Source organism: Notamacropus eugenii, chromosome 2, assembly GCF_028372415.1.
Source record: "Notamacropus eugenii isolate mMacEug1 chromosome 2, mMacEug1.pri_v2, whole genome shotgun sequence".
NCBI lineage: Eukaryota > Metazoa > Chordata > Mammalia > Diprotodontia > Macropodidae > Notamacropus > Notamacropus eugenii.
This window is the reverse complement of record NC_092873.1, coordinates 381,624,767-381,644,237: the sequence shown is the minus strand read 5'-3', so window position 1 is coordinate 381,644,237 and position 19,471 is coordinate 381,624,767. Positions and strand designations below refer to the sequence as shown.

Below are 19,471 nucleotides of genomic sequence, written 5' to 3'. Positions count from 1 at the left end.
AAAGATACAGTATAAGAAGGAAATTAATAAGCTGGAGTTTGTCCAGAAAAGTACATTGATGGGACTGGGATCCATGACATATGAATATTGGTGAAAGGAACTGGGTGGTATTTAGCCAGTAGAAGACAAGACCCAGGAGGAGAGGAAAGTTATCTTTACATATCGGAAGGGCAGTGGCGTGCAAGAGGTATTAAGACTTGCTCTGTCTAGCCTGAAAGAGTGTGTGTTCATCCTTCATTGCTGAAGAAGACCACACCATCAGAGAAATGATGACATGACTTGCACTTGACTTTGTTTTGAGTGAGGGAGAGCTGTGCATGTCACCAGCCTCACTTCTCCTCCAGAGCCACCTGAATCCAGTGACCAGATATTCATCAGGATGACTGGAGATGATCCAGGATGAGCCAATTGGGGTTAAGTGACTTGCCCAAGGTCACACAACTAGTGAGTGCCAAGTATTTGAGGTGAGATTTAAATTCAGGTACTCCTGACTCCTGCAATGGTGCTCTATCCACTGCACCACCTAGCTGCCCCAGCCTGAGAGAGTAGATCCAGGAGCAATAGGCAGACATTTCAAAAATAAGTTTAGGAATTTGCAACAATTACAGCTATCTAGTAAAATGGACTATACCTCCAAAGAAATCAAAGAAAGAGGAAAAAGACCTACATGTACAAAAATATTTATAGCAACTCTTTTTGTAGTGGCAAAGAACTGGAAACTAATCACTATCAACTTAGAGGTGGAATGGACCTTAGATTCCATCTAATCCAGCCCTTTGAAGCTAAATAATTTGCTTGAGGTCATAAAGATTAATAAAAAGTCAGATTCAAACCTAGGTCCTCTGATGCCGCATTCATTGCTTTCCCCCATGTTTTTCTCCCTTGCTTCGTGCTATTTTCTCCCACCAGAATGTAAATTTTTTGAAGGTAGAAACTCTTTGGGATTTGTATTTGTGCCTCTGCACCTGGCACCTAAAATATACTTTATAAATATTTGGTTAGCTGAATGAATATCCTCAGGGCTGGGCTATTATACCCTCCCTTGTGTCATAGTCCATTCCACTTCTGGATACCTCAAATTGTTAGGAGCCTTTGACTTTCTGCCTGACTTTCCTGGGCTTGGCTCCAAAGGTAGAAATCACCAAGGAAGGAGTTAAGCTTCCACATCCTTTTCTGAAGTGCTTATATCCTTAACCAAAGTCATTTTCATTGAGAAGGGAGGCAGGGCCTCCTGAAACTCAGAAATCAGTCAATCAGTCAAAAACAGCTAGTAAGTGCCTACTATGTGCCAGGCATTATGCTAAGTGCTGGGTATACAAAAAAAAGCAAAAAACAGTGCCGGCTCTCAAGGAGTTTATAATCTAATGGAAGAGATTACAATCTAATGGAAACAGAGCAGCAGAGCTGAACTGGCAGGGAAACTGGCATCTGACCACTCAGTCAAGCAGTAGTTGCTACAGAGGCCCTGGAAAGGTGAAGAGAAGAGACTAGGGACCCCTGGTGCAAGAAACTTGGACCCATCTCTGACATATCAACCAAGAGCAAGAGAAAGGAGGCAAGAGGTGGCTGTGGTAAAACTGGGTGGAGCAAAGAACCATCTCCTTCACATCTAACTATGGACAATAATAACCACAAGACCATACCAGGACCTCAGGAAGAATATGTTGGGGGGAAGGAGAGATTGACATTAATTAACTCAAGGTTGGTGCTTTCAGTTCTTGTCTCTCAGTTTTTTTACATAATCTCTTAGCCCAGAAATTCTATTGCCCTACCTCTAAAGAGGGCTGTCTCCTATGCAATGAACAAAGGAAACCTAGACCCTACTGCCCTAATGTGTCTTCAGTTCAGAGTCTTACTTTTAAGCACCCGAGGACCATCTAGTCCAATGGAAGAAACAAGTGCCTTACCAAGAACTCCATGTGGCCATTAATGAATTCAGGAAGATATTTTATTTAATGTTCTTACAAATGGGTAACCTGACCAGCACCCCCTTGTGGTAAAAGGTAACCTGACAGGCATACTTGTTTTAGGCAAATACACAGCTTTTATCCCTATCCTGATTTACGTTTCCTTCCCCAATTCCCCCTCGGCTGCAACTTCTATGCCCCACCCCACGTGGGTCTGTACCCCTGATTATATTTCCCATTCCCACATTTCAGCCCTCCCACCCTCATTTTCTTTATACTTTATTTAGTAAAAGAATGACAACCCATAAATACTTTTAATCTCAGTTCAGGATGTCTTCATCACTCAGATGTTACGATCTCCTTTGCATGAGAAAGGAATTTTCTCCATTGATAAGAGTTGAACCCAAGATGTCTGTGTTTCCCCTACTATTAATATAAGAAAAGTCCCACTATTCAAGAGAGTGTCTTGGCTCAAGGCGCCTTAATCTTAATGGAGAGTTGTGGACACAGGAAAAGGTATTCACTAGCTTTACCCAGGCAACAAAGAAAGGAATGTGTGCTCTTTCACTGAGCTGCATCCGCCCCGCCCCCCCACTACATCTTTTTTATTTAACTAATAAGTGAGAGAATTTCTGACAAGTATGACTCCTTAGGCTTTGCAAATTATATATCATGTGATTTCTGTGGAAACAAAAGTTCAATCATCTCTTCCATCCAATCTCTACCTGAATCATGAGCTCTCATTACAACATCCCTGAGAAGCAATTCTCTAATTTCCATTTGAATTCTCCCGAGGTGTGGGAGCTTAAGGATAAGGGGACAGGGGAAAGAATTTGGGGGCGTATTTAGGTCAGTTGAGGGGAAAGGGTATCATAAAAGAGATAGAACTTCTTTCATAGTGTAATAGTTAAGAATGCTAAATTTTGAGTCAAAGGATGAAGGTTCAAAAAACATTTTTTTACCATTTAACACATGCTTAGACCTTAGACAAATCAATTATTGCCTCTAGGCCTCAGTTTCCTCATCTATAAAATAGGAGTAGCAGTTAGGTTGGATGGAATCTGAGGATCCCTCCAGATCCAAGTCTATGCTATGGTCAAGCTATAAGCATCTAGGCATCGTAGATGAGACAATGATAATGAACAAGAGAAAGAAAGAAGAATTGATCAACTTTAAATATATTTTCCTTTTCCTCTAATAATAGCCCTTACATAGTGCTTTAAGGTTTACAAAATGATTTATAAATATTATCCCATTTATCCTCGCAAAAACTCTGGAAAACCAGTGCTCTTATTAACTCCCTCTTATAGACTGAGGAAACTGAGTCAGGCAGAGGTTAAATGATTCATTCAGAGTCATATAGGTAGTAAATATCAGTCTGGATTTGAACTCGGGGCTTCTTAACTCTAGATCAAGTGTTCTATCCACTGAGCCACCCAGATGTCTCAACAAGAAGAATGGTGGAATGTTAAAACCACAAGCTAATGAACCTAACATTTGATAAATGTTAGCAAAATTCTGGAAGATATTATAAAACTATGGTTAGGGAACACATAGAAAAAGAAGTGGTTATCTCAAAGAGTCAATGTGGCTTTTGAGAAAAGGTTATGTCCAATTACACGCATTTCCTTTTTTCAAGTGGTTTGTAGACTAGTAAATGAAAGAAATACTAAAATGTAGCTTATCTAGATTTTAATGAAGCACTAGATAAAGACTTTTTATTTCTGTGGACAGGATAGAGAGATATGGACTAGACAACAGCAGAGTTAGTTGCATTCAGAAATGGTTGGCTGTCTGAATCCAAAAAAAACATCATTAGTGGTCTGATATCTATTTGGAAGGCAATCCCTAATGGAGCACACCAGGGATCTCTGCTTGACTTTATGGGATTTAAAAATTTTATCAATGACTCAAATAAAGGTGAGGAAGGGTGCTTATCAAAACTGAAGATAATATAGCATGACTTTTTCCTTCTGAAACCTCCAATTAAAAGAGGCAGAGCCAAGATGGCAGAGTAAAGGCAGGAACTTGCCTGAGTTCTCCCCTAAACCTCTCCAAATAACTTTTTTAAATGATTCTAAGAGCATTCTAAAGTGGAAGAACCCACAAAAAGACAGAGTGAAACAAATCTTCAGGCCAAGAGAACTTGGAAGGTTGGCAGGAAAGGTCTATTGCACCAGGGTGAGAGAGGAGCACAGTCTAGCACAGGCCATGCCAGCACAGACCAAACCCTACCACAGATCGGGCTCCAGCAAAGCTGGAGTAGGCTTGGGGCAACTGATTCACTGGCAGCAGTGGTGGTTTGCAGACCTCTCAGCCCACAGACACCAAAGTCAACTTAGAAGGTCAGCAGGAAAGGTTTGCTGCACCAGGGTGAGAGTGGAGTGCAGACCATCCCAGCACAGTCCCATTCCCTGAAAACCAGGAGCTCACCTTGAGAGTGACTGAATCAGCAGCAGCAGCTGTAGAGGCTGTTTCCAGAATTCTCAGCCCACAGATGGTAAGGGTGGCAAACAACTGGTCAGAAGGAGATTATAGGAGTCTTTTTGCTAGCACTGAAGCAGGACTCTGTTACTTTGCTCATACTCGGATCCAGGTCATGGGTGACTGTCCCAAGGTAAGGAGGAGCACTAGCATTGCAGAACTTGTAGCCACAGTGAAGCAGGGACCACCCTCACAGCTCCAGGGTAGAAAAGAGTGCTTATGGTCTCTCATAGACCAGAGTACAGGCCAGGAGACTAATAAACACCTCTCCTTAGATCATACCACCTTGTAAGAATTGAAAACTTGCAGGAGCCTAGAAGCATCTCTGAAAACAGTTGCACAAACCCCTTTAAATTTGGAACAGTGTGCCCTTCACCCTGAAAGCAGAGCCTCCTTTAAAAAAGACTTAAAAGTCAACTAATACTCTGGGGAAATAATTAAACAATGGAAAAAACCTCTGACTATTGAAAGTTAATATGGTAACTTGATCAAAACAAAAATCAAAACACAAACTCAGAAGACAACAAAGACAAAGTTCCTACATCCAAAACCTCCAAGAAAAATATGAATTGATCTCAGGCCATGGAAGAGCTCAAAAAGGATTTTGAAAATCAAGTAAGAGAGGCAGAGGAAAAATGGGAAAAGAAACCAGTGTGAGGCAAGAAAATCATGAAAAAAGAATCAACAGCTTGTTAAAGGAGACACAAAAAAATCCTGAAGAAGATAATACCTTAAAAAATAGACTAGGACAAATGGTAAAAGAGGTTCAAAAAGTCAATGAGGAGAAGAATGCCTTAAAAAGCAGAATTGGTGAAATGAAAAAAACAGGCACAAAAATTTGCTGAAGGAAAAAAAAAAAACCTTAAAAAGTAGAATTGGACAAATGGAAAAGGAGGTACAAAAAGCTCACTGAAGAAAATAATTCTTTGAAAATTAGAATGGAAGCTAATGACTCTATGAGAAATCAAGAAATGATCAAACAAAACCAAAGGAATGAAAAAATAGCAGACAAAGTGAAATATCTCATTGGGAAAACAACTGACCTGGAAAATAGATCCAGGAGAGACAATTTAAAAATTATTGAACTACCTGAAAGCTATGATCAAAAAAAGAGTTTAGACATCCTCTTTCAAGAAATTATCAAGGAAAACTGCCTTGATATTTTAGAATCTGAGAGTAAAATAGATATTGAAAGAATTCACTGATCACCTCCTGAAAGAGAACCCAAAAGAAAAACTCTTAGGGATATTGTACCAAATTCCAGAGCTCCTAGGTCAAGGAGAAAATATTACAAGAAACCAGAAAGAAACAATTCAAATACTGTGGAGCCACAGTCAGGATAACAAATTATTTAGCAGCTTCTACACTGAAGGACAGGAAGGCTTGGAATATTATATTCCAGAAGGCAAAAGAGCTAGAATTACAACCAAGAATCCCCTACCCAGCAAAACTGAGTACAATACTTCGGGGGAAAAATGGACATTCAATGAGATAGAGGATTTTCAAGCATTCTTGATAAAAAGATCAGAGTTTTATAGAAAATTTGACTTTCAAATACAAGACTCAAGAGAAGCATGAAAAGGGAAACAAGAAAGGGAAATCTTAAGGAACTTAATAAGTTTAAATTGCTTATATTCCTAAATGAGAGGATGATATTTGTAATTCATAAGACTTCTCTCGTTATTACAGTAGTTAGAAGGAACATATATAGACAGAGGGCACAGGTGTGAGTTGAATATGAAGGGATGATATCTAAAAAAATAAAATTAAGGGTTGAGAGAGGAATGTATTGGAAGAGAAAGGGAGAAACAAAATGGGGTAAATTTTCTCACATAAAAGCTTTTGCAATAGAGTGGAAGAGGGGGGAGGCAAGGGGGAGTAAATGAACCTTACTCTCATCAGAATTGACTCAGAGAGGGAATAACATACACACTCAATTGGGTATAGAACTCTTACTCTACAGTACAGTAGCAGGGGAAGTGGATAAGAAAAGAATGGGGGCAGTGATAGGAGGGCAGATTGGGGGAGGAGTAGTCAGAAGCAAAACACTTTTGAGGGGGGACAGGGTGGAAAGAGAGAGAGAATAGAATAAATGGGGGGATAGGATTAGCAATAGTAAAGGTCTCATTTCTCAAACATATAGAGAACTGAGTTAAATTTATAAAAATAAGAGCCATTCCCCAATTGAAAAATGATCAAAAGATATAATCAGTTTTCAGATGAAGTAATCAGAACTCTCTATAGTCATATGAAAAAATACTCTAACTCACTATTGCTTGGAGAAATCCAAATTAAAGCAATTCTAAGGCACTACCTATTAAATTGGCTAATAGGACAGAAAAAGTAAATGATAAATGTTGGAGGAAACATGAGAAAACCTCCAGTTAAAAGGGATGCCCAGGTCAGCCATGTCTTGTTCCTTTCCAGGCTATATTCAGGACTTTCTGTACCCTATCCTATACTGGGCACCTCCTCAATTTCCAGCTTCCACGTATGTCTTCTCTCATTAGACTGTAAGGTCCTTGAAAGCAAGAACAACTTTTCTATTTGTATTTATACTCCCAGTACTTAGAACAATTCATGCTAACACATGGCAAATTCTTAATAAATTCAACTGACTGATTAGGAGGAATAGGAAAGACTGAGGAACAGAGTCAGAATCCATAAATAACTTTCCACATTAGAATACTGGAGTGAATCTAATAAAAGTAAAAGTCTTACTCTTGAGTTCAAGAAATCAATTTAACAAATTCACAGTGGGAGAGACATGTCTAATCAGTAATATGAAAAAGATGTGAGAGTTTTAATAGCATCAGTGTGATACGACTGCCCAAGAGAATCTCAATGCAATCTGATAATCATTTAAGATCATTTGAACCTCAATAAAAGCCAGAGCCTGAACTAATCAACCAGAAGAAGGTCTCAGTCTAACCAATTTCCCTTCTTTGTTCTCTGAGGTTACCCAGAATGCCCCTTTCTGTGTCAACAACTACAAGAGCCAGATGAAGCTAAGAGCATTCCTCTATTTATGGCCATTATGGATGGGGCCCTGTGTTGCCAAGGCAATATTCACAGCGCTGGTGGTTCTCATTGCAAAGAATGACAAAGTCTCCATATAGAAGGCAGAAGAAAAACATTTATTCAGATACCAAAAAGCCAAATCCCCAAATCAGAAGACCAAGTCAGTCTTGGTAATCAAGAAGTCAATACACACTAGCATTGTAGGGGACAAAGGCATTTCCAAGCCTTCCCCCCACCTCCCCTTGCTGGGGCCTTCCCACAAACAAACACACAGGAGCCTAGCTGTCTGCTTGCCTGTGTCCCTCCCAGCTCTGACTAGCCTGACCAACTTCCTCTGCTGCTCTGCTGCATACTTTCTGTTCTACCAATTCAGCAAGCTCCTCCTACCACATGTGACTTAGGTTTCCACATGGTTTAAGCAGGTCGCATGGACCTATTAATGAATGGAAAGATCTTCCCATTTAAATTACCATTACAGGCTCCTAACCCAAGACACTATCTTGAATAATGGGATTTTTCTTATCTTAATATTTTATGGACATATATTATGTTACGTCATGTTAATGGTAAAGGAAATCCTGGGTTGTAATTTCAATTGATACTTTGTCAACTCCCTTATCTTATTGTATTTACAACCTATTCAATTAAGAAAATTCCTTTCTCATACTATGGTTAAACAAATATGCAGCTCATAAATTTTAGTGGCACAGACACTCTGAGTTGGGACTGTTCTAAAATGTATTTAAGGCTTCTCATTCTTTTTATCAGACAGTCAGAATTTAAGTTCTGGTTCTGTGCATGTATTCTGCTAGCTTTAAGGGAACAAACATTATGAATTTATATATCACCTAGCCTATTTGCCTCTTTTAACCAAACTTTCAGGTTGACAAATCTTATGTGGCATTAAGAAAGGTATAGTGTCTGAGACTAGGAAGGCAATAATTCTATTTAACTCTGCCACAGTCACACCCCACCTGGAGTGCCAAGGATAGTTGTGAGAGCCACATTTTAGAAAGTATACTGATAAACAGAAGGCAACCAAAATGGTGTCATCCTGAAATGAAATAAGACTACCAAAGTAGTAAGAACAAATGGCCTTTTCACTGAGGCAAGGTCATTGCAATCCCAGGCCCCCTGGAGTATGCAACCGAAGCAGGGTTAAAAATATTTCAACAGGGAGGGGCATGGCCTCAAGAAGTTTTTAAGCAAGTTGTTTTGTTAACAACTGAAAGTCCATAGAGAAGGCCTGGGAGGTTCAGGAGTGGTAACATCTAGTCTGAACTGGGCTCTTCTTTTTTTTCCTCTTTTCTTTTTATAACTGCTTTAGATAGTCCCCTTTTAATTGGTTTCGATTGGCCTCAGATAGTTCATAGCTCTGGGATAAGGCAAAATCACCTCATAGTCTGCAGCCTTCAACAATGGTAAAGTCTTCTAAGTAATGCCATATGCTAATTGGTCAAAGGAAGTAGGAATGTTTAGGAAGCTAGGTGGCACAGAGGATAGATAATCCTGATTAAAGTCAGGATGCATCTGAGTTCAAATACTTACTAGTTGTTTTCCTCTGGGCAATCCACTTAACCTTTGCTTGCCTCAGTTTCCTCTTCCATAAAATGAAAATAATAAGCCTTACTTTCAAAGGTTGTGTGAGGACTAAATGAAATAATATTTGTAATCCACTTAGCACAGTGCCTGGCACATTGTAAGCACTATATAAATGTTAGCTATTATTATTGAGCCTGGAGAAAAGTCTTAAGGGGGGCATGAGGGCTGTCTTCAAGTACTCAAATGACTATTATGTGAACAAGACTTCTCTGTCCTCCAGAAAATAGAAGAAGGAACAATGACTACAAGCTGTAAAGAGAAGGATTTAAACTTAGTGCAAGGAAAATCTTCTCAAAAGTCAGAGATATCCAAAAGAGGAAGGGGCTAACTCCTTCGTGAGAGGATTTCAGAGAATGGGTAAACATTTGTACAACACGCTTCAGTAGTGATTCTTGTTCAGATAGTTTGGACTAGAAGATGTCTGAGGTTCCTTTCAACTCGGAGATTCTGCAATTCTTTGAACTCTGGTGTCTCATGAGACAGCTGAAAAGCAGCTGCTGCAGAGAAGCTCACTAGAGGGGAGGTCGGTTGGGAACTCAGGGTGCTTTAGCCTTAGCCCCATTTCTGACGCATTAAGCAGAAGCAAGAAATGAGAGATGGTGGAGGTTGTGGTGGGGTGGGAGAGCAGGATTGTCCATCACCCTTGCCCTAGCCTCTGAACAAAAATGACCAAAAACCACAGCACTGACTATTAAGGTTTCAGGCAGCTTGGGTCTGGGGGATGGAAAATCAAGTTTCCTCAAGATTGAGACCTTTAGTTTTTGCCTCTCAAATTTTAAAATTTAGTGCTTACACTGGAAGAAAACATGAGTAGTCATATTGTCTCTTGCCCTGCTTCCAAAATAGGTTTATCCCCTTCCATTGCAGACCAATAGACTAAAGGAATCCCACCCCTGTGCACCTCCACTTTATGGTGTCTGAGAGTGAGAAGGGACTCCAGAAATCATCTTGCCCATTCCTTACCATTACTGTCAAGTCACGAAGTAAATCAAAACCATGAGTGGAGGAATAAAGTATCTATAATTGAGATAACAATAATTGAGATAGCAGACCTGCCACCCTGGAGGATATCTAATGTATTTTCCAACCAAAGAGACCCAAGGAAACATTTTTATAGTTTTAGGAGAAGAGGGAAAAGAGATAGTGAGATAGCAAAGCTTGGTCATCAGACTTCAGTGGCTCTTGGCAATCCCAACAAGAGAAGTGACTTTATCCTGGCTGTTTTACCCTTCCAGCTGTGAATCCTGATGGAAATGATGGAGACCCAGACCCCAAAAGCATAACCTTGTTCCTGAATCTTCCCACATATGCCCACCTCAATCCTCAATAATCCTTTCAACTGTCTTTTCCTTGTGGTCCCCCACCCAACCCTTCATTCTCTGCTACCTCTGACCCAGCCCAGCTCTTCTTTATCTGTTACCTCCAGACTACCCCAGGCCTTCCACCTTTATTTCCACCCTTAATCTTATCTAGACCCCTATTCTGTTACCTGCAGGTGACTCCAGGCTATTGACCACTCCTTGATCACATAAAGATCTTCCCACAGTCTTTCTCTACAGAAGTATCCATCTTGCCACTATTAAATTGCGCTGATTCTTAAAATCTGGTCCACTTGTTTTGGTGTCACAAGTGCACAGATTCTTAAAATCCCCCCCCACTTCTATTGGTCACATATTAAACTTTATCTCTGACTGAAAGAAGGTTTGAGTCAAATTCTTTTGAGGCACACCTGCACCTTTTGCCCTTGAGTTTCAGGGTCCCCTGCAACAGAAGGGGGACAACAACACTGTAAGATCCAACTTGAGCTGGGCTCTCCACAAGGAAATATCCCTGGGTGGGGGACCTAGGGTGCAGTTCAGCTCAACTTAATCGAGAGTAAATTTTTTAAGAGTAGAAATATAAAGACATTACTAAAATTCTGAGTTTACCAGGACAATTTAAGGAAGTGGCAAGTAATATTACATTTGATATTAATCATTTCTGTCCTTTTATTAACAATTATGTTAACAATTTTGTCAAACCCTGATTATAATATCTATAAGACATAGTTAACTAACCTCTGCCTAAAGACTTCAGTAGCTGAAAACTCACAGGTTCTCATAAAGTTCCTCCTTATAAAGATCCTAAATCCTTTCATTTTCACCATAAATCCTGGTTCTGCTCTCTAGCTCTACACAGAATGAACTTAATCCACCTTTTACATGAGAGTCCTTCAAATATTTGAAGACAACTATTGGGTTCCCTTCTAAGTTTTTTTTCTTCAATGTAAAAGTTGCCAATTCCTTCATCCAGTCTTCAAAGTAGCACATTCAACTTATTAACTTATTATTCTAGTCAATCAATTTATTGTCCTAGTCATCCTTCTCTGATGCAAAACAGTTTATTAAAATTCTTTCTAATGTAACCAGTGGCTCAAGTCCATTTTCATAAGACTGCCATTGTGGAAAATGATTATTCAATGATATGGTTCTTTAAAGAGGAAATGCTCTTTAAAAGAGCAAGTGCTTGGGACTAAACAGATCTTGCTTTTCTGGCTTCCACTAGATTTTCTTCAGGGAGAGGTCCCTCAATGGAGAAAGAATCTGGGAAGAAGTCATGTCATAAATAAGCCACTTAACCACTCTTTGACTCAGTTTCCTCATTTGTAAAATGGGGATAAATGAGATGAAGAGATTGTGAAGACTTTTTATAATTAAAAAAATGAGGAATATCATATTTTCTAAATAAAATTTCTTTTCCATAAGACCTCTGTCCTTAGATACTTGAGTTTCAGGTATCCAGGGCCTTTGGACAGTCAGATGCCCCCCACCTTCTTTCTTTGATAGTGCTGTGAACTGTAGCCAAAACTTGGAAGTTACTCAGATCTCCCCTTTGTTTGTTATACTGTTGCCACATCAACACTACCAGCTCCTCCTTCTCCCCCTTCCCTCCTTATAGAAAAGCCACATCAGCAGTTAAGTTAGGTAATAGAGGAGGAAGCGTGTTGGTATAGGTCAAAATTTCCTGGTGTTTGTCTAGTTTTTTACACTTAGATTGTAAGCCCGCCTCCCAGCCAATGGAGAGGTGGGATAGTGGGGAGGTGGGATTCTCAGCATTAGGGTATAAGATTGTGCTCCGATTTCTGTAAGTGACCTCCTTCCATCAGATTAGCCCTGTCCTGGTAGAGGGATGCCCCTTTCTCACGAGAATTGTAATAAATCATTTTCTGTTCTTATTGAGAAGCCTCTTCATTTATTTAAAATTTTGAGTAAGGGTCTTTTATCCCATACAGGGACAATAATCTCATCTACTTCCCAGGATTGTTGTAAAGATAAGAGTAGATAATACTTGTAAAATGTTTCGCAAACCTTAAAACATGATATAAATGCTAGATATTGTTGCTGATGCTACCATTACCTGGACTGAGTAAGGGTGCTAAGGCCAGTCTATTAGATTTTAGCAAAGTTTAATTTCCTTCTTAGTTTTATTATAAAAATAAACATAAGCGACATTCTAATATTTTCTTGCCACACCGCAGTGGATGGTTTTGCACACACCCTTAGTTTTGGCTACATCTAAGATCTCCTTGCTAGGATATAGTCACTAGAACAGCTCCCAATTAGGGAATGCTGACGGCTCTTTAGTTATAGTCATCCTATCCAGCAACCAGAAGTTAGGCAATGTCTTTAGGGTAAGATTTTTCTTTTTAATCCCTGTGGTTGGGCAAAAAGGCAAAGCCCCTCTTTTGTTAATAACTATCTACCCCTAGATTAGATAGTTGCCAGATACTCTTTGATTTAGTACGCAAATTAATTTGAATCAGAATCAAAAGTAGGCTATGAAAGCAAGGTCGTTGTTTTTCATCCACTTTAACCCTTATTATACATATCTGTCTATATCAAAACTAGCTTATTTTGGTGCTCTATTTTTGGTCAGCAAAAAAAAAATAGACCTGCTGTGTTCTCATGATTGCATCAAATGTAATTTTCTTAAATTACAGGGTAGAATAGAGTGTTTATACATGTAAGTGTTTATAAAAATCCATGTAAGACAGATAAACATAGCCCACAGGAAGGCTGCTAAGTACAGGTTCACTCTTGATCTGGCCTGACAGGAAAGATACTAAGGCTTCGAAGGGGTTAATAATCTTACTTTATTCTTGTCTAGTCTTCTCACAAGAGAATTGCTGATAATGGGAGCACAACTCCTACAGCATTCCCTTATCACCTTTCTTGCAGGAGCTGGAGAGAAGTGAGGACAACTACTCCTATGTCTAGATGGGCTCAATCAAGACAAGCACAGCTTGTGCATTCCCCTAAATCCTCTCAAGCCTCAAAGGGGGCTGGTTTAGGCAAACACAAATTCCCCCCAAGACTCGATGAGGGCCAGTTAAGGCACACACAGCATTCCAGCTTGTGCAATTCAACCCTAAGTGTTCCCCCCATTCACTGACCATGCCCACATGCTTTATAGGACATCAAAGAAGGCATATTGCCAGCAATAGCCTTACAAGTTTACATCACCTCATCCCTGTATCTTACCGTGCAGTTGCAGTGGATGTTTACAATTTAAGCACAAATGTTCATGTTATTTATCATTATGTAATGTTTCACAAGTGTGGTGATGTTTTGAACCATAATCATGAGAACTGGAAACAAGAGATTGCTATAGCTATGAATCCTGAGAAACTGAACTCTAAGAAATAATAATAAAAATCCACCTTACACACACTAAAATCCATCTTACTTAACAATCCTAAATGGTATTTCCTGAATATAAATACTCAGCTGTTATGGTCACTGGGCTTTTAAAATCTTCCATGACTCTGGGCTGATCTAACAATTGCCTTTGAGGACTTAATCAGTCATCTCAATACAAAGCACATAATACAGAAGCAAACTGGGTCCAGTTGAGCCCACAATGACACCAGGTCACAACCATATTCTAACCTCAAGCCAAGAGAAAGAGAAAAAATTCTTGGCCACTCTTACGCCCACCAGAAGAAGAAGAGGAAAAATTCTGCTCTGCTATATTTTGGGAAGAAGGAAATAACTACAATCTGTATTTGCAAGAGATAAAAGAAAAAAGAACCTTATATGTACAACAATACTTATAGGAACTCTTTTAGTGGTGGCAAAGAACTGGAAATTGAAGGGATGCCCATCAATTGAGGAATAATTGAATGTATTATGGTATATGATTGTGATGAAATATTATTGTTCTATAAGAAATGATGTGCAGGATGGCCTCAGAAAAACCTAGGAAAACTTATATGAACTGATGCAGAATGAAGTTAGTAAAACCAGAACATCATTGTACACAGTAACACAGCAATATTGTAATGATGATCAACTGTGAAAGACTTAGCTACTCTGATCAAAACAATGATGAACCAAGACAACTCCAAAAGACTCGTGATGAAAAATTCCATCTACCTCTAGAGAAAGAACTGATGAACTGAGTGCCAATTGAAGAATATGTTTTTTGCTTTCTTTTTCTTGCTTTTTTTGCAACATGTCTAAAATGAAAATGTTTTGCATAATTTCACATGAGTATTTGATATCAAATTGCTTGCCTTCTTTAGGAGTGAGGGAAGAGCTGGAAGGTGGGAAAGAATTTGGAGCTCAAAAAAACTTTTGAAGGTTAAAATAAATTACTTTTTTTTAACAAAAAAAAAAAGGAAATGCTTTCCTGACAACACGATGAGACTGGTAGTGCAATTACTAAAGAATCCATCAGTAGATAAAGAAATGGAGGTTTAGGTTAGTTAAGTGACAAAGTCAACTAGATGCCATGTGTTATAGTCAGATATGAATCCAGTCTTTTACCTTCAAGTGCAGTGATCTGTCCATTATACTGTGAGACTACCACAGGAAGCTTCCCTCCAGGATAACCATGAACCATGGGGGAGCTGGAGGTTATCAGCTTCAAGCAAAAAATTTATCATGTGCCTATCATTTCTCAAAGATGGAAAACTGATATCTAAACAGCTTACCATCTAATGGAATGGGGTGGCATCATACACACACATATGCACACGCACGCACACACACACATACATACACACACACACACACACACACACACACACACAGAGTATCCCTAAGGGGAACTGCTTGCAGTATTTTTTTTTATTTGATCTAGAAATTCTTTGGCAGAGTTCAGGACAAAACCAAATGGATAACAAAAGTCAACCTGAACTCATTCCTCAGTGATTAGCCAACTTCCCCCGAATCATACCCTCCCCATCCCAGTGATTCTGAACACACACACACACACACACACACACACACACACATACGTACATGCACATGCACACAATTATCACACAACTCAGAATTTTCAGAAAACAATTTTTAAAAATAATTTTCTCAGTTCATACTTTATTCAAATAAAATTAATAATTCATTATAATTCAATAATGATGCACAAGCAAATCAATCATATAATAACACAAATATGGGTGTTACTGGAATCATTTATTATCTTCATATGCATAACTTGTGTTAAAAATAACAAAGAGTAAGAATAGGAACTAGACCTATAATTTCATTGGTTCAAGAAACTCATGGATGAAGAAACTTCCTTTACTAATGCATTCTGACAACCACTATGCAATTTGGTCTTAGAGAGTTGGCTAGGGCATTGAGAGTTTAAATGATTTGACCAAGTTTACACAGCTGATATGGATTAGACACAGAATGTGAATGGAGGTCTCACTAACTCTTCTTGTTGTTTAGTTGTATCTAACTCTTTGTGACCCTATTTGGGGTTTTCTTGGCAGAGACACTATAGTGATTTGCCATTTTCTTCTGCAGCTCATTTTACAGATGAGAAAACTGAGGTCAACAGGGTTAAGTGACTTGCCCAGGGTCACACAGCTAGTATGTGTCTGAAGCCAGATTTGAACTCATGAAGATGAATTCTTCTGTCTCCAGACCCAGTACTCTATCCACTACGTCGCCTAGCTTTCTCTAGATGACTCAATATTCAAAATATTCCTGGATGAGCAGGCTTGTTTTTTTGTCACAAAGTTTCTCAAAACATAGCATTGTTGGTAATATTGCTATTTGTAATTATTTTTCAACCACTAATCAAGATTAATATTCTATCTCTGAATAGCTGCAGCAGAAAACCCTGTTTAATACAAATGCAATACTAATAACAGTAACATTTACACCAAACAGGAGACTTATTAAACATTTACTATGTTACAAGAATGGTTGTAAGCACTGAAAACATAAATACAAAGAAAGAAGAAAAACAGTTCTTCTATTCTCAAGGAATTTAGGTTCTAAGAAGGAAAGAACATATTAAAGAAAGCTGAGGTATACCCATTAGTTGGAGAATAACTGAATAAGTTGTGGCATATGAATGTAATGGAATACTGTTGTTCTAAAAGAAATGATGAGCAGACGGATTTCAGAAAGACCTTGAAAGACTTAGATGAACTGATGCTGAATGAAGTAAGCAGAACCAGGAGGATAACTACACAGTAACAGCAACATTTTGTGATGACCAACTTTGAGAGACTTAGCTCTTGTCAACAATACAATGATCCAAGACAATTCCAAAAGACTCATGATGGAAAATGCTTATCCACATCCAGAGAAAGAACTGATGGAATCTGAATGCAAATCAAAGCAGACTATTTTCATTTTTGTATTTTTTTTTCATGTTTTTCCCTTCTGTTCTGATTCTTCTTTCATAATATAACTGGTTTGGAAATAGTGATATGATTAATATTAATAATTAATAGAATAATAAGTATAATCTATATTGAGGAGGTGGGAAGGGAGGGAAAAAAATTTGGAACTCAAAAAGTGAATGTTGAAAACTATCTTTACATGTAATTGGAAAAAAATACTATTAAGTGTGAGAATAAAAGAGAGCTGAAAAGGAAATCCTGTGGGAGAGTGGATACATTGTAAATGTCGGGAGCCTCTAGAACCTTGTAAGAAGTAAAGGATTGTTCATGGTTGACTTGGGTACTTTCTCAAATGGAGGTTCCAAGAAGGAATTCACCAATTTAAAGAGGGGGCTGGTAAGTAGAGAGATCTTCCAGAGGGAGAAGACTACTTTTCATAGAAGAGAAGTCCAGAGAGTCGAAAACAGAGCCAGGAGAGTAGTAAAGGAGCGTAATCAATATGGCCAACTTAATTCACCTATAGCCAAGAAATAATGAGATTTTCAGGTTTAAATGTTCGTTCCAACATATTATCAATCCATCAATCAGTACTTGTTCCTTGAACAGCTATTTGCCAGGTACTGAGTACAAAATACATATACAAACAATTAAACAACCTTTGCTTCTAACGAGCTTACATTCTAATGGGGGAGATAACATACACATGTACAATCGTACACAATATAAATGCAAAGTTAACACAAATATAGACAAGGTAGTTAAATAGAATGTAGACTGAAAAACCTTCAGTTGAGAAGACACGTCCTAAGAGCAGAGCCAAGATGGTGGAGTAAAAGCAGGGACTTGCTTGAGTCCTCAAACCCTACCACAAATATCTGTAAAAAAATGTCTTTAAACAAATTCTGGAGCTCCAGAACCCACAGCCCAAAACAGCCTGGAAGGTCAACAGGAAGCATCTATCCCATCAGGCTAGGAGAACAGCTCAGTCCACTGTGGGTTACATCAGCACAGACAGAGCCTGAGAAAGCCTGGTGGGGTAGAGGGGAGAGAGAGACACTGAATCACTGGCAGCGGTGGCAGTTTCCATACTTTTCAACCCCAAAATGCCAAGGACAGTCCAGAAGGTCAGTGCAAAAAGGCTGTTGGACCTGTATGAGAAAGGAGAGCAGTCAGGCCCCAGCCCTAGGACAGCAGAGGGGATTGAGGAGCTCACAGCAGCAGCAACACCTGTTTCTGGAGTTCTAGGCCCACAGATTGAGGAGGGATCCAGCAACTGACATTATACTTACACACACACACACACACACACACACACACACACACACACACACACACACTAGAAACAGAGAACTACCTTGACAAGGAGCTCGAAAGTCAAGTAAATGACTGGGAAAATGAGCAAATGCGAGGGAAAAAATCAGACTATACTTTGATGACAAGGAAAATCAAAACATACAACGAAAAGAAGATAACAAAGTCAAAGCTCCTCCATCCAAAGCCTCCAAGAAAAACATGAATTGATCTCAGGACATAGAAGAGCTCAAAAAAGATTTTGAAAATTAAGTAAGAGAAGTAGAGGAAAAATTGGGAAGAGAAATGAGAGCAATGCAAGAAAATCATGAATAATGTTTGCTAAAGGGGACCCAAAAAATGCTGAAGAAAATTGCACCTTAAAAAATAGACTAACCCAAATGGCAAAAAAAAAGAAGTCCAAAATGCCAATGCGAAAAAGAATGCCTTAAAACAAAACAGAATGGACCAAATGGAAAAGGAGGTCCAAAAGTTCACTGAAGAAAATAAATTCTTAAAAATTAGAATGGAGCAGATGGAAGCTAATGACTTTATGAAAAATCAAGAAATTACAAAACAAAAGCAAAAGAATGAAAAAATAGAAGACAATGTAATTTTGCTGTCCCCAATTCTTAGCATAGTGCCTAGAACATATTAAGTGCTTAATAACTGTTTACTTAATTTGACTTGGCATTTAGTGTTTAGGAACATATAGGCCCCTCTACAGTCCTCCTTCCCACTTGCATACATGCATACATATGTATACATATTTTTATATACTTCTTTGCTCATATATGCAGCCTAGAAAGAGAAAAATGGCATATATGATCAATGATGGCATTTTGTCCAGTTGCTTTTCAGTTGTGTCTGACTCTTCATGACCCAATTTGAGGTTTTCTTGGCAAAGATATTGGAGTGGTTTGCCATTTCCTTTTCCAGCTCATTTTACAGATGAGGAAACAGAAAAACAGAGTTAAGTGACTTGCCCAGGGTGTCAAGCAGCTAGCAAGCATCTGAGACTATACTTGACCTCAGAAAGATGAGTCTTCTTGACCCAGGTCCAGCACTGTGCCACTTACCTACCCAAAGACAGCATAGGCAAGCATTGTCCCCAGTGGGGAAAATGATGGAACTTTTGGGTTAATGCATATGTAACCCTTGACTCAAATAGTCAATTGTATTAGACTGTCTCCTCGTTGGTGGAGAATGATTATTGAATGCCCCCTGACTGTGTGAGGGGCAGATGGAATTAGTGAGAGTGGAAGAGAAAAGAGATCTGGGTTCTTCTAGTTTCCATATGAGATAGAACATATGCAATTCCAACCTCTCTTCAGGTTGCTAAAGGGAGAGAAAGTTTTTTCTCTCGGAAGAAACTGACATGTAAAGAATCCAATGGTCATTGTCACATCCCTATTCCTCATATGCTACATTAGAGACTTTGGAAAATTTCTTCTTGGATGAGATCTGAGAGCCTCTCTTGGTTGAACTAAATTATCTTTCTCCCAATGGAAGAGTTCATTCTTTCCTATACTTCTTATGT

At 38.9% G+C, this 19,471-nt stretch overlaps 1 protein-coding gene across 1 annotated transcript in view; it reads right to left on the bottom strand.

Moving 5' to 3' along the window:
- Positions 1 to 15,356: 15,356 nt before the first annotated feature.
- LOC140528954 (SLAM family member 9-like) overlaps positions 15,357 to 19,471 on the bottom strand; it is a 31,819-nt gene continuing 27,704 nt past the window's right edge. The window contains exon 7 of the mRNA XM_072647318.1: positions 15,357 to 17,789. The gene's annotated coding sequence lies outside the window, so the exon portion shown is untranslated. The remainder of the gene's footprint in view (positions 17,790 to 19,471) is intronic.